At 37.5% G+C, this 13,461-nt stretch overlaps 1 protein-coding gene across 1 annotated transcript in view; it reads right to left on the bottom strand.

Moving 5' to 3' along the window:
- The window catches only part of GRID2 (glutamate ionotropic receptor delta type subunit 2), a 662,777-nt gene that overhangs the window by 176,004 nt on the left and 473,312 nt on the right, over nt 1-13,461 (bottom strand). The window lies entirely within an intron of this gene.

Below are 13,461 nucleotides of genomic sequence, written 5' to 3'. Positions count from 1 at the left end.
TATTCAGTGCACCAGTCCTTGTTTAAGGCAATCTGTTGGTGGCCTACAGTCACAGAGCACATAAAGATTATATTCTCATGTGGGAAGATATCCATCACTTAGCTGGTCTTGTCATTCTTGCTTTCCTGCAGACACAATAAGCAGCAAAGCTAAAAGCAAGCAGGGTGTCAGGTCTTCAGCAGAAAGGTTAGCAGCTAGAGAGGACAATAACTTTCACACACTGCTCTGTGTACAGCAAGCCCCAAGGACAAACAGAGAAATCAATTCAACTATCCAGAATCAAGTGCATCAAGAGACTCACTGATACTGGAGACCAAGTGAGCTGTGAATTATTTCAGTCCTTCAAACATATTTGGAAAGGTAATTTGTGACCATATAAACACTATGGAAATACAATTTACCTTATTCTATAGTGACCAAAAGGCTGTACTTCAAAATCTTTCTGCTAGCAACCAAACATGTTGGCAAGTTCCAAAGACTGAGATTTGGGTAAAATATTTCTATATATTGTTAACACAATTAAAAAAAAAAAAAAAAAAGTTCACCTTATCCGTCCCTTGATAATAGACTGTCACAGAGATAACATAAAAATCCATTCTCCTTGGTTTTCCAGATAGTAGCCTCATTCTGGAATAAATTTTGTGGGATTATACCCAGTGACTTCCAACACTAGCTACCGTCTCTCCGTGAACAGAACTGCTCAGATATTTGCTGGAACCTCTCTCTAATTCAAAGCTAAGACAACCCCTCCTCTATATTCTCTGAGCAGATTTTCTGGAGTGCAAATGAATTTTTCATCCTTTTTTAAGGCATTGCCTACATCCCCACAGCAAAGCATACAGCTCTCAGTGTCCTGGGGTGACTATATGATGCTGATGCTTGCATCCCCAATTGTCTGTTCTGTTTATGCTGGATATTGACTTCTACACATTTAAGGCTGTTTCCAAGAGTGTAGAGGAGGAAAAAGAAGCACTCAGTTTGTTTTCAGAAACTGCACTTGGTCCCATGCATTCCTGCCCCTGGACTGTGCTATCTGAAACACAGACAGTGGGACAGAGCTCTCTTCTGCTTTTTAGTTAGCTTTTAGCTAGCTGAGACAGAGAAGTTCCCTGGACTGTGGCTTCTCCTTTTCTTGGAACTGTTCAAAACTGCTCTGGACCAAAATCTCAGAACACCAGGAGCTCACACCTGTGGCCCACCAGGGCTGGCACATGGCATTTTCCAACACTGGAGGGATTGATAACAGACTGATCAAGATGAGCTGCAAACCACAAAAGGGACTTTTTGAATTTTTCAGCTCTTCAGAACAGTGAGAAATGTTATTATTTAATACTATTCATTTTTTAATGCTTGTGGATACTTTGCTTGTTAAATAAAGAGGTTTTTTTTTTCCCCATTTTTCTCCAAAGAAATATTTTCCCTGAATCAGCTGGGAGAAGAGCTGCTTGAATCTGCTTTCTAAAAAGACACCTTTGGAAATTTCTTCCCAAATTTGCCCTAAACCAGGACAAATACATTTTTTGGCACCCCATATGAGGCTTGAGAAAGTGGAAAAAACCTGTCCTGATTGCATTTTGGTTGTGCTTACTCTGTATTGGAATAAAGTAGTCAGTAGCCATGCTGCTTCAATTCATAATGTCATAATTCATAACGGGTGGAGGCCTTCATGTGTCTTTTTCTGAGGTTTTAATGCCTTTCTGGCCCCTAGGTTTATTTTCTAACCCAGAGATAGCTCCAGTAGTGCCTCCAGCACATTTTTACAGTAGAGGGGCATGGATTAGGATAGCTATCGTGCTGAGCTCGGTGGTAATGATTTATATGGCCTTTACAAAAATACTAAAGTTTGTTCAAGATATGCATAGTTGATAGTTTCTTCATCCTACCCTGTGTCCTAGTTCCAGTTGCATGTTTTGGGGGCTTATTGATAGTTGTACCCAGTTTGTTAGAGGAGGAGCAGGGGATGAGGCTTTTCAGCCTTTCCTTTTCTTCTCCTTTGAATCTGTTAAGTCATTTTTTGAGAATGTTCAGTTTCCCCTGAATATTAACGATAACACCTTCCTGCTATTTCCATACAGTCTGCAGCCTCTCTAGAATGAGGGCTGGGATGTCCAGAGAAGCTGATGAGACCCCTGACCCAGGAGCAGACCTAGGCATGGAAAATCCTGAGTGGAGAATGGTACAGAGAATGAGCCAGACCCTGAAATAATGTTCTGATCCTCCAGCCTGGGAATCTTCACATGAACAAATTCAGAACCCAAATGAGGTGGGGGAATATCTGGAAGAGAAGTGCCATGATGATTTTAATGAGAAAAAGCTTATTGCAATAAGCTGGGCTTTGGCATATACTTACCATATTAATTGCATTAATTGGCCTTGTTCCAGTGAGTGGTAGGAGTGGTTCAATAATGGATTTACGCTATTTAAGTAGATCTTAATTAAAAGACTTATTTTCTTACTTTATATTGAAGACAAGTAATATAATACACAGCTTAAAATAAACTGACTAATGGGGTCTCTGATGTGGACATTCAAAGGGGAAACCATACATTTTATCAGCAGTTAATAAATTTGGAGAGCTAAGAGTACCTGAGTTTTAACTCATTTAGAACACTGAAACCTTCTAGAGCCAAACTGATGAAAAACTAGCATCAGGGCTTTAAAATAAAACTTATTATTTTCAAATGCAATCAAGTTATAATGCCAAATCAGTAGAAATGTAGAGAAACTGAATGTTGCATTAAAATATTCATATAAAAACCCTTATGGCTCATTATTAAGGCACTCCATTAGAATACATACTTTAAATCAGGCTTTTATGAGCTCCAAGTACATTATTTATTATGACAGTGTGTTTAAAACAAACAAATAAAACCCTAAAATCAAAACCAGCATTTCAGATTAAGAACTTTGTGATGAGGTCCAGAAGCAGACTGGTTGAGCATTGATCAGGAAAATATGTTAAAGTTTCTAGCTTAAATTGAAATGTTATCAGCTTAAACACATATATTTTTACCCCCATATATAAATTTTGATATGCTGCATTTTTCTAATGCAACATATTAAAAAAATTTATATATATATATATATGATCTAAATTAATTTGAGCTCAAATTTCAAAAGAGCCCGTTCTGCAATTTATCCCATTCTATCCTTTTCTGTTTACACAAGAAAGAGATTGTTTCCACTGCTACAGTTCAGGAAGAAATGTCTGTAATATTTTTCATAGGTTTGAGAAATGAAGAGAAGTAGTGTTGGAATAATGATGAGACTATTTTCTAACTGACATCTGCCAGAGGTGCCAGACATACCTTTCTTAATTCCTTGAAACATGTTTATTCCCATGTGCTTCTAGCCTAAGGTGTTTCAAAGCCTTGTTAGTGCATACAATTTCCTCAAAAAACCTTTTCTTTTTTTAAAAGTAGTTCTATCAAATAAAATTAATTCTGTTTATCAAAATGGAAAGGTAAAGCATTTGAGCATTTTCTATTACTCCTGCTGTGCCTTTTAAAGCAGGAGTACACCATGACAAGAATATTTATTATTAAATTCTATTGTAACTTACCCTTTGATTAAGGCATTATATCATAACTTTAGAGCAGGCAAAAATCTGAGCACTGTAATTTTAAGGCTGAATCATAAAAACCTTCCAACACTATGAAGGAACTATAAATATTATGAAGTCATTGAAAGCTTCACCATCCTAATTTTTATTATTTTCAAAGATCTCAAAAGGCACAAAGAGGTGTCCCTAAACAATTACACGGAGGTAACTTTTTATCTCTGGAAATCACATTTAAGATTTGTTTAATTGCAGGATACAGCTATAACCCCTTTAGGGGAAAACAGATCTCAGCATTGCCATAAATGCAATATTGAGATAAAATGACATATCAGTTCTGGTCCTGAAGTTCTTTTAGCAGATAAGAAGACTTAACTGAAAACATTCATTTATAGATATAAATATATATATATATATATAGATAGATAGATAGATAGATATAGATATATAGATATATAGATATATAGATATATAGATATATAGATATATAGATATATAGAGGGTGTTTTCAGTGGAAATCTACAATCATCATTTCCCAATCAGCTGATGATTTGTCTAGCTCCTCTGTATCCCACAGTATGCTTGGGGAAGACTAAAGGAATTAAATATCTGTGTTTGGATTCTCCCTCCTTCAGTGGAGAAGCTCAGTGAATATTTTTATGGCCAGAGCTGAAGGTCATTTGCCTTACCAGGGTTGCTTACCTTACTGCAGGAAAGTAGTGCCTACTGCTATCAACAAATTATCATCCAGCACTATGCTCAATGAAATACAGTCTTTCCACAAAACAAAAAAAAACCACAGGGAAAACAAAACCAAACCCCCACAAACAAAACCAACCAAAAAAACCCCAAAAAACCAAACCAACCACATACACACAAAGATATCTCCACCATAAAAGCCCCAAAACAAGTAAAAAAAAAAACCACTTTTGTCTCTGATACTCATGAATAGTCACTGTCTAAGAGAACATATTTTTTATGTGTTCCTGCTAATAGACTAACTTGGAACAAAGAGCTTTTACTTCAAAAATTATTTAACTCTGCCTACTTTAAACTTGTACCAGCAAAGTCATGATTAATATGAACATTCAAGGCCTTTCAGATGTACCACAGGGGCTCATCCAAGTTATCAGACTCCAAGAAGTCCTTCAAAAAACATGCAAATTAGAAACAATTTATTGAAAGGTTGGACCAGATGATCTTTGAAGCCCAGCCTGGACTGCAGTACAACTCTATGATATATTATCATGGGATGTGGTTGGCAGAACCACAGTGATTCTGGAAGAAAAAGACAACCCATCAAGTTCAAATCCTGTGAAATGGCCCAGGTGGCCAAAAAGGCCAATGGTGTCCTGGCCTTTTTCAGCAACAGTGTGGCTAGCAGGACCAGAGCAGGGATTGTCTCCTCTCTACTCAGCATTGCAGAGGCCACACCTCATGCACTGGGCTCAGTTTTGGCCTCTCCCTCCAAGGAAAACATTGAAGTGCTGGAGCATGTCCAGAGAAGGGCAGCAAAGCTGTGATGGGTCTGGAGCACAAGTGTTATGGCTGAGGGAGCTGGGGGTGTTTAGCCTGGAGAAAAGGAGGCTCCTCATCACTCTCTAAATTTCCTGAAAGAAGAGTGTAGTGAGATGGAGGGTTCTTCACTGAAAGGATGGTAAAACACTGGAATGGGATGCCCAAAAAGTCATAGTGACACCATTTCTGGAAGTGTTTCAAAAGTATGTGTATGTGCTGCTTGGAGACAGGGATTATTGGTGGGTTTGGCATTGGACTCAATGGTCTGTAAGGTCCTTTCCAATCTCAGCAGTTTGTGATTCTAAATCTCTGTAGATCTACTTTCACACATTATGGACTAAGATCTGGATTATAACCCATAGATACCATCAGGTCTCCCAAGGCTGTGTACTGATTCCTTAATTCTGGGAACTGAACCCTTCACCACCTTCAAAAGCCAGAATTTAATGACCTACTTCATACTATTATCACTTCATGCCTCCTGTTAAAAGAAGCAGTTCAATTTTTTAACATTCCTCTTTCCTGCCTGGTCCCAATTATTAGGAATTTTTTGACTAGGATACAAATTGAATACAAATTTGAGTGGAAATACATAACTTACTAGAGATATAGTTATTATCTCCCTCTTCACATGACTAATTAGCTACAACACCCTCATTCTTTTGGTTTAATGGAGGGTTAAATACATATTACTTTTTCCTACTCCTGGAAAATATGTTTGTTCCAGTTAGAAGCATTTATGAAATGAAGTAATTTTCATCAGATGATAGCCTTGATTGAAAACAAAGCAGCTCTAGAGAGCAAAAGACAAGCATTAAAAACTTTAATTCTGAAAAGGACCTATGATTCATTGACAGTGTCCACCTTAAAACAAGCAATTCCAAATTGAGCTAAGTGTTTTGTCCTATTAATTTCAAGGATGATGAACCACATTCTGGAAGCAGCACCCACTGAGTACTCTCTTAAAGGTGAAAAGAAGTCCCTAATGGGATTTCCAAAATCACATAGAAGCATTACTGCCTGAGAGGTCAATGAAGCATTAAGTCCATTCTTAAATAATACACAGTTCCTCCTGACATTATTCAAAATGTCATTTTTGAGGCACTTCAAAGTTTCCAAGCACTTCAGATCTCTGAAATGAGTTACAAAGCTAATTTGTTCAGCTGAAGCATTTGAGGATAAAAATTCACAACGTGCCAGCCAGTTCTGCAGATCCATGTTCACTGGGAGACTTTCACAGCTACTCAAGCAGAAGAAAAAGCCATATAACCATAGTAAAGGTATTTCAAAAGTGGCCCACCCAATCATACTGAAAACTGCAAAGGGTTCTGCCAAGATCAAGTTCAGAAAACCAAAAGTGATCTAATCCCTTGGCCTGGTTGACCCAAGCCAGCTGTGAGCAGTTCAAGAGAAAGAGAGGAATACAAGATGAAGGAAAAATATTTAATGGACCCAAATCAAGTTAAATGTGCTACATAAAACTGATCAACATGGAAATCCAAATTATTTTTCCAATGTGGATATTAAAAATCCACCACACTATTTCTGCTATTTAAAATTTTCCAGGGCAAAAAGAGAATCTCTGCTGCAAAAATGACTGAAGTTCTGTGTCATTCTTTGCTCTTATGCCCATTTTGAAGCACAGAATAATCACACCGGAGCCTCTGTGGTTAGGCACTTGCCTAGCAGCATCAACAGAAAACAGGAGTTGCTGTTTCCAATTTTTTTTTAATTATTATCAGTTTTTGACTGATATTTCCCAAGTTTCTATTGTCATAACAAGAAATGAAAGGAAATTAAAAACACAGTTTGAAAGCGGGAAATATTTCTCCTGTTCTTTGCTGTCAAGACAACTATATTTTCTGCAGGAGATGGGTAAAATATAACCTCTTTTCCAGATGAACAGAAATGAATAAAATGCATGAAACTATATAATTTAAAGTGCATAAAAAAGATTTGTCTCTCTCTGATGAAAGCAATCAGTCAAAATAGGCAGTTCCCAATGCACTGAAAATATTTTTCAGTGAGAACATTCTTATCAGTTTTGACAGGACTGCATATTCTGAGCAAAAGAGAGACGAGCTCATCCCTGCCAAAGCTGTGAAGAGAAATACTACAGAGCACCAAGGTCCCAAGGGGAATTTCTGGTTGACATTGATGCTTCTCTGCACGGTTCCATTGCATTCTCCCCTTCCTCCATCCTGCATTTTCCCTTTCTCCCCACACTGTTCCCAACGCAGGAGCATGCCCCTCTTCACTCCAGAGTGCTGCAGTTATTCAGAATTTCTTTTTTTTCCAAATCCTCTCTAGCCCTGTTAGTCACTGTTAAGGGCCATCCAACCTGTGAGCTGGAAACTGGATAAACCTGGATCTTATTTATTTGAGCTGAATTTTCACAGAGCGCTTATCCTTATTGTTCTAGACCAGGGAATCTGGACACCCATAAATATTACAGCCTAAAATAATTTCTTTTTTACAACACACTGAACACACTGGAGCTGAGCAGACATGGCTGACTGCTCTGCTAAGAGGAAATAGGTGGAATAACACCTCTGTAGTGATCTGTGCTTGCCTTGGGTTTGTGGGTATTAGTTTGGAGTTTGACTTCTGGGTCATTTTGTTCATACAGCTGATCCTGGCTCTTATGGATTCCTGATGGGTGTTTTGCTCCACAGGTGAATAATTCATGTGGAATGTGTTGAGTTGTAGCAACCCTGCTCTGCATTTATCAGAAGGATGACTTGAACCTTCATCTTCTGTGTTCCTGGGGCAGCACTCACCGAGCCACCAAATTCATCTCTGGCTTCTTTACTTTGCACTTATTAAAAGCAATTAAATACTCAACAAACAGCCCAGAGTCAGGGCAGACAGAGCTGCACAATCCAGTATCAAAAATTAGATTTCACTCCCTCCCTCTGAATCAGAGAGTCCAAAAGCTGATAAATTCTCCAAATGGTACAGTACTGATTGCTTTGAGTCAGTCTGCCTCTTTCTGCATCCTCAGATTTTAAAAGAAAATGCTCCATTCAAAAGCAGAAAGGAATTTTTTCCCAAGACCTTTAATTTTTTTTTTTTAATTCAAAAGTACAATTATGGATGGATACTTTAATTTCTTTTTCTGTTATACTGAAATATGCATTTGGTTTGGCTTTTAAGCTAAGCAGAAGCACACTTCCAAGTAAAACACAGTTCTCTATTAACTCTAGTTTCATTGTGATGGCAATCAAATCCCCAACACTTTGCAGCCAAATTAAATTTCACTGAGATTGACAAAAGATTTGCAGTAGCTACCAGAAAGTAAAGAATCAGTCACTGTGTCTTAATGTATTTACTGCATAGCACTAAATGAAGGGAGGAAATGCTGCTCTTCAGCAGGCTTATAGCAAAAATTTAAGTACTGTGCTGAATTGGAACAGCATGTCTTATTTCACCAAGGTATTAAATTACCTCTTTATCTTTAGTACTAAGTAGTTTATTTCATTTCTAGAAGGGTGATAAAGTATTTAAAGTCACTTTAGAAAGACTATCATGGTAGCACTGTGCCAGGTCCACCTTCTCCATCAAAACTGGAGGCAAAGCAGTCAGACACAGCAAATTTTATTTCAACTTGTATTTTAACTTCTTAGAAAATACACCATCAATAATGTCTCTCTAAATCACAAGGGTATCTTTAAGTCACATCATAAATTGCATGTGAGCCTTTAGAAACATCTGCACAGGTCACAGCTTAGAGTATCAGGTGCTGATACAAACATACTTTTAAAGTCACATTACACAGCTCTACCTTGATTGTGCTCACAAAGAGAACAGGTGAACCCATCATTCACCTCAAGCAGCTTACCAAGAAGCTAACCAAGAAGGAAATACTTCATATGATCTTGATTATTAAATGGGATTAGTAATAAGTGTTGGCAGAGCTCTATCACTTCTCTTTTTACCTAATGTCACAAAGGGCAGTATGAGATAACGGATGCAGAAAATAAGTTTTAACTTTATAAGAATAGATACCAACTTCCTGAAGATCAAAATATATGCTTGGAACATTGTTCTGTGATGCAAGTGTAAGAAAAAAATATAGTGTATTAGAAAGAAAATCCACTACTCAACAAGTGTTTCCAGATGAAGTGGAAATAGTAATTATTTTAATAGAATGGAAAAAAGCAAAGCAGCTTTCCCATGTCTGAACAAATAGCACATCTATGGTGTGTTAACCCTTGATAGTCTGCGAAATAAAAACCTGCATGCTCTGATTGCAGGGAAGGTCCTGCCCCTTGCACTGGCAGAAGTGGAGAGGAAGGAGAGTGGAGGGTATCTTCAGACAGGTTTCAATCCCTTTCACCTGAGATGCTTGGCACCACAGCTCTCCCTTGGATCAAAATGGATAACATTTCCTCCTTAAGACAGACAAACCAGAATGATTTGGGACTTAACCCTACAATCCTAATGGACAAATGCAGATGGATCAAAGCATCCTGGGTTACCCTGGTGCCCCACCAAGGCTACCTGTCTTCCTGCATGCTCACAGCTCTATCCTTCCACCCAGGCATCTCTAGCTGTCCTGAATGCAAAGGAAACCTTGACATGGACATCTTGGTGCAGACAATAATTGATGCAAGAGCCTGGTACACCATCTTGCTCCCTTACTGGGAGGAAATGACCTAAAACATCTTCAAAAGAGCAGAGAAACACACAGGAGGTGGGTGTAGGGAGGTAGAGCAGAACACACCACGATCTTCAAATGCCCACATGTGGTAAGAAAACCAGCATAGAAACAGAAAGTCAGTCCTACAAACTTCAAAGGATGTAGAACAGAGCCTTTGAAGGTGAGCCCATTCTGAGTTACAAGGAGCACTGTAAGAAACATGAAAACCACTCTATTTCTGGGGTGCTCTTTCCTACACCACTAAGATGCAAGACAGTACTCAGAGCTATCAACTCCCTTTTGTTTGTCTGTTTCTTGGATGGTTATTCACAGGAATGGTGGCTTTCATTTCAGCAGTATAGATAAAAGTATTGCACTGAAATTTAAATGTCAAAGAATACATACTCAAATGTCAAATACCAACAGACAAATGCCAACAGAGAAATGTCAGAAATACACCCATGTCTCCCACTGAATATAATACATCTGCACAAATGCAAGCCACACTATGATGTGTAAAAGTGAGAGTTTTTCTTCAGTTCCCTTGGGGTTGTAATACCACTGGTGTCAATAAAACCAGTACCTGGCAGCAATCTGAGCAAATTACTCCAAGTACCCAGCTCTGGCAAAAAGTGCAGGCCAAGTGATCCATGGTCTGCAAGGTGATGGATAACATTTACAGTCATAAGGATACAAAACTGCTGTTCCAGGCAAATCCCACTCTGGGATTTGCTCACTCATCATTAATGACAGAGCTGAACACAATGACCTTTCACGTGGATTGTCCCACTGCTTTCCAGGCATGACAGCAGCCTGTGAAAGCTGAAGGAGGGGGTATGAAGACAGTTTTTCCCTAGATACGTGGCCTAATTTGTCCAAATAAACAAACATAAATATGAATTCCTGGTGTATCCTAAACTATTTGCTTTTTTGAGTCCTGGAAATAATTACCTACGAATATAAGTAACTTTGCAGAAGTATAAATGACTCCAGAACCCAAGCAGAACAGATTTCAAGCAGAATTTGGACTCTTTAGAAACTCAAGTGTGTTTTAAAATCTTGCTTGCATTATTAAATCAATCTTGCTTGCTTTATTTATCAATTGACTGTTCCTCAGGAAAACAAAATAGCAATTCTTTACACAATTCACTTGATGGGAATCTCTGGTCCCAATGACTTCAATGGGCCTTTTGCAATGATTTTACCCTTCATTATCTCCTATGAAAGTACTTGAAAATATGTTGATTAAAGGAGATGCATTAGATTGGAAATTTTAGTCAGTCTGCTAATTGCAGCTGCATCTACTAGAGCTGAGAAATAAAAACGCTTAGGTAGTTCTACAGTCAGATCACTAAATACATGAAAATCTGAAGTGTACTTTAATTAGTGTAGTTAACAAAAATATATCTGACTCCTGTAATGATTGTGATTTGCTTCTAACTCTAGTAGCTCATACACTGTAAAGTAAATCCTAATCCAAGATAAGACGTGAATTTTTGTCAAAAAGTAAAACTCCCTAAAAATTTTCTTCTCTGTCTCTGAAGTGATTGTTTTAAGAAACCTACCTTGTTTTTTTAACTCTGTGACATTGACTAGAAATACCATATTAATTTTAAATTCTTTTCTTTTTCAATTAATTACAAAAATTAGAAATAATTAATTGGATTTTTTAAAAAAAATCTTCTGAGAACAATTCTCACGTACAATATACACAGAACTTTCTTTCTAAAGAAAATTTCTTTCTGTACACCTCTTTCTAAAGGTTTATCTTGATTATTTAGTGCTGTTTAAGAAAAAAAAATGACACAATTTTAATCTGTTCTGCTCTGGACCCCTTCTTTTTAACCAAATGCAGCACATCACACAACTCTACAGAGAGGCATTTACTATCTTTTTCAACAGGAAAAAAATTCTTATAATACCTACATTTGATTTTAAATGCTCATCTTGGCAAATTTAATAAAAACCCACATATTATTAGTATCTTAATTTTGAACTTTCCTTTTCAACAGGATTGTATAATGCTGAGTTTCATCATCAAATTATATTCTGAGCAAAGCTCTATTGTCTTTGACCAACTTCAAATCCATTTCCCTCCAAAGACACTGAATGTCTCTTTTTTTTTGAACTATCACAAAGAGTAAACAAGGAAAATTCAAAAAGCCTGTTTGTAATACCCCACTGTTTCATACAAGTTAGGTGTGCCCACAGCCATAAATATCTGTATTAAAATCAAGCTCTACCATAGCTTAAATTAACAGTACAATTTTAAATTACACCATCAAAAAAGAGTTAGAATAACCAGGAAGTCTTTTAGTACTTCTATAATTTCAATATTTTTCTGTGAGTCTATATTTTTCTGTCTTTTTGGGAATGAATGAATACAATTTAGTGCTTCACTCAGGCATTCACCCAGACAGGCCTGAAGTCAGAAAAGCCCAAGTCAAAGTCAACCAAATAAATTAAATGAAGAGATACAGATTTGTCTTAGGAAGGTAGCTCTAAAGAATAAATAGCACCTCAGTGCATAGCAGTGAGAATAAATCAAAACATGTTGAAACAGACAGAACTTAAATGTAAGGAAATAAGGACTTATCCAACATTCTGGTCTCCAAAGACTCTGTGAGGTACCTCCCAATATCAACCAGATCCAGCTCTGTCTAGTTTCAGAAGCATGTCAGGACCTCTGCCCAAGGTGACATAACAATGGGCAGTGTGTATATTAGGGTATTGGCAGGAGATGGAACAGCATGAACAGAATAACAATTCTGATGAATAGTGGAGAAGAAAGTTCAGTTTTTAGACACTTTAGACTTCTTATTTCTCTCTTCCTTCTTTCAGAGTATTTACCTGTTGCTCCAGAAGGTGTGCAGACAAGTGATGCACTTCATCATAAAGTGACACTGACACATGGAACCGGTTTTACATATACTATGAAAACTCTCATTTTCTTTCAATCACTTCATGTTCCTCCTATACAAAACCCAGTATGATGTGATACACTAAATGAAGAGATCTTTGTCTTTTTCAGGAAGTCTGTCTTTGAAGGAGAGCTGCTCCTGGAAAAGCCTATTAGTGATTTGTTTACCTGTGAGGTCCCATATGATTTTTGCCATACCAGATAAGCAGTTCTTCAAAGTTAAGGATATTAATTTCAAATTGAGACATGTTTCCACCATTTGTTACACTGAAATTTAGTTTTAGACTGGCAAAACTCAAATACCAAGAAAGAGTAACTCTGCTGGACATATCTGCCATTCCCTGTAACAATCCAAGCCTTTGGACCATGCCTGGCAGCTGAATACATAACATTAACTTACTCTGTAAAAATTAACTCCTCTTAAAACACCATGTATTTATTTCATGAGGAGGCTACAGAAATGTTATCTATTCTCTTTCCATAGCTATGAATTTTAACCATCTAGCAGGTGGAGCATCCCACTTTGACCAAGTATCATGGACCAGTCTGGATGCTCTAAACATAATTCAATGTAAAATTTGCTATTTTGGGCAGGGATTGTAAGGGTTACAGTCTTTGGGACAGTCCATCAGAAGCTTAACACATTCTGCATTGCAGATGATATCCTGATCAATACAACCTGCTCCAAGACCTATTTGAAATAATAAAATAGATGAGTATCTCAAAGTTCAAAGGTTTTCTCCCATCTCTCAGCCCTTTATCAATACAGAACAGCATGTTATCTGCCATCCAATGCTTTTCTATTAACATGGAACACAAGAA

The sequence above is a fragment of the Oenanthe melanoleuca genome, chromosome 4, assembly GCF_029582105.1.
Source record: "Oenanthe melanoleuca isolate GR-GAL-2019-014 chromosome 4, OMel1.0, whole genome shotgun sequence".
Classification (NCBI taxonomy): Eukaryota; Metazoa; Chordata; class Aves; order Passeriformes; family Muscicapidae; genus Oenanthe; species Oenanthe melanoleuca.
The sequence above is the reverse complement of the archived record's forward strand: the minus strand, read 5'-3'. Positions and strand labels throughout refer to the sequence as shown.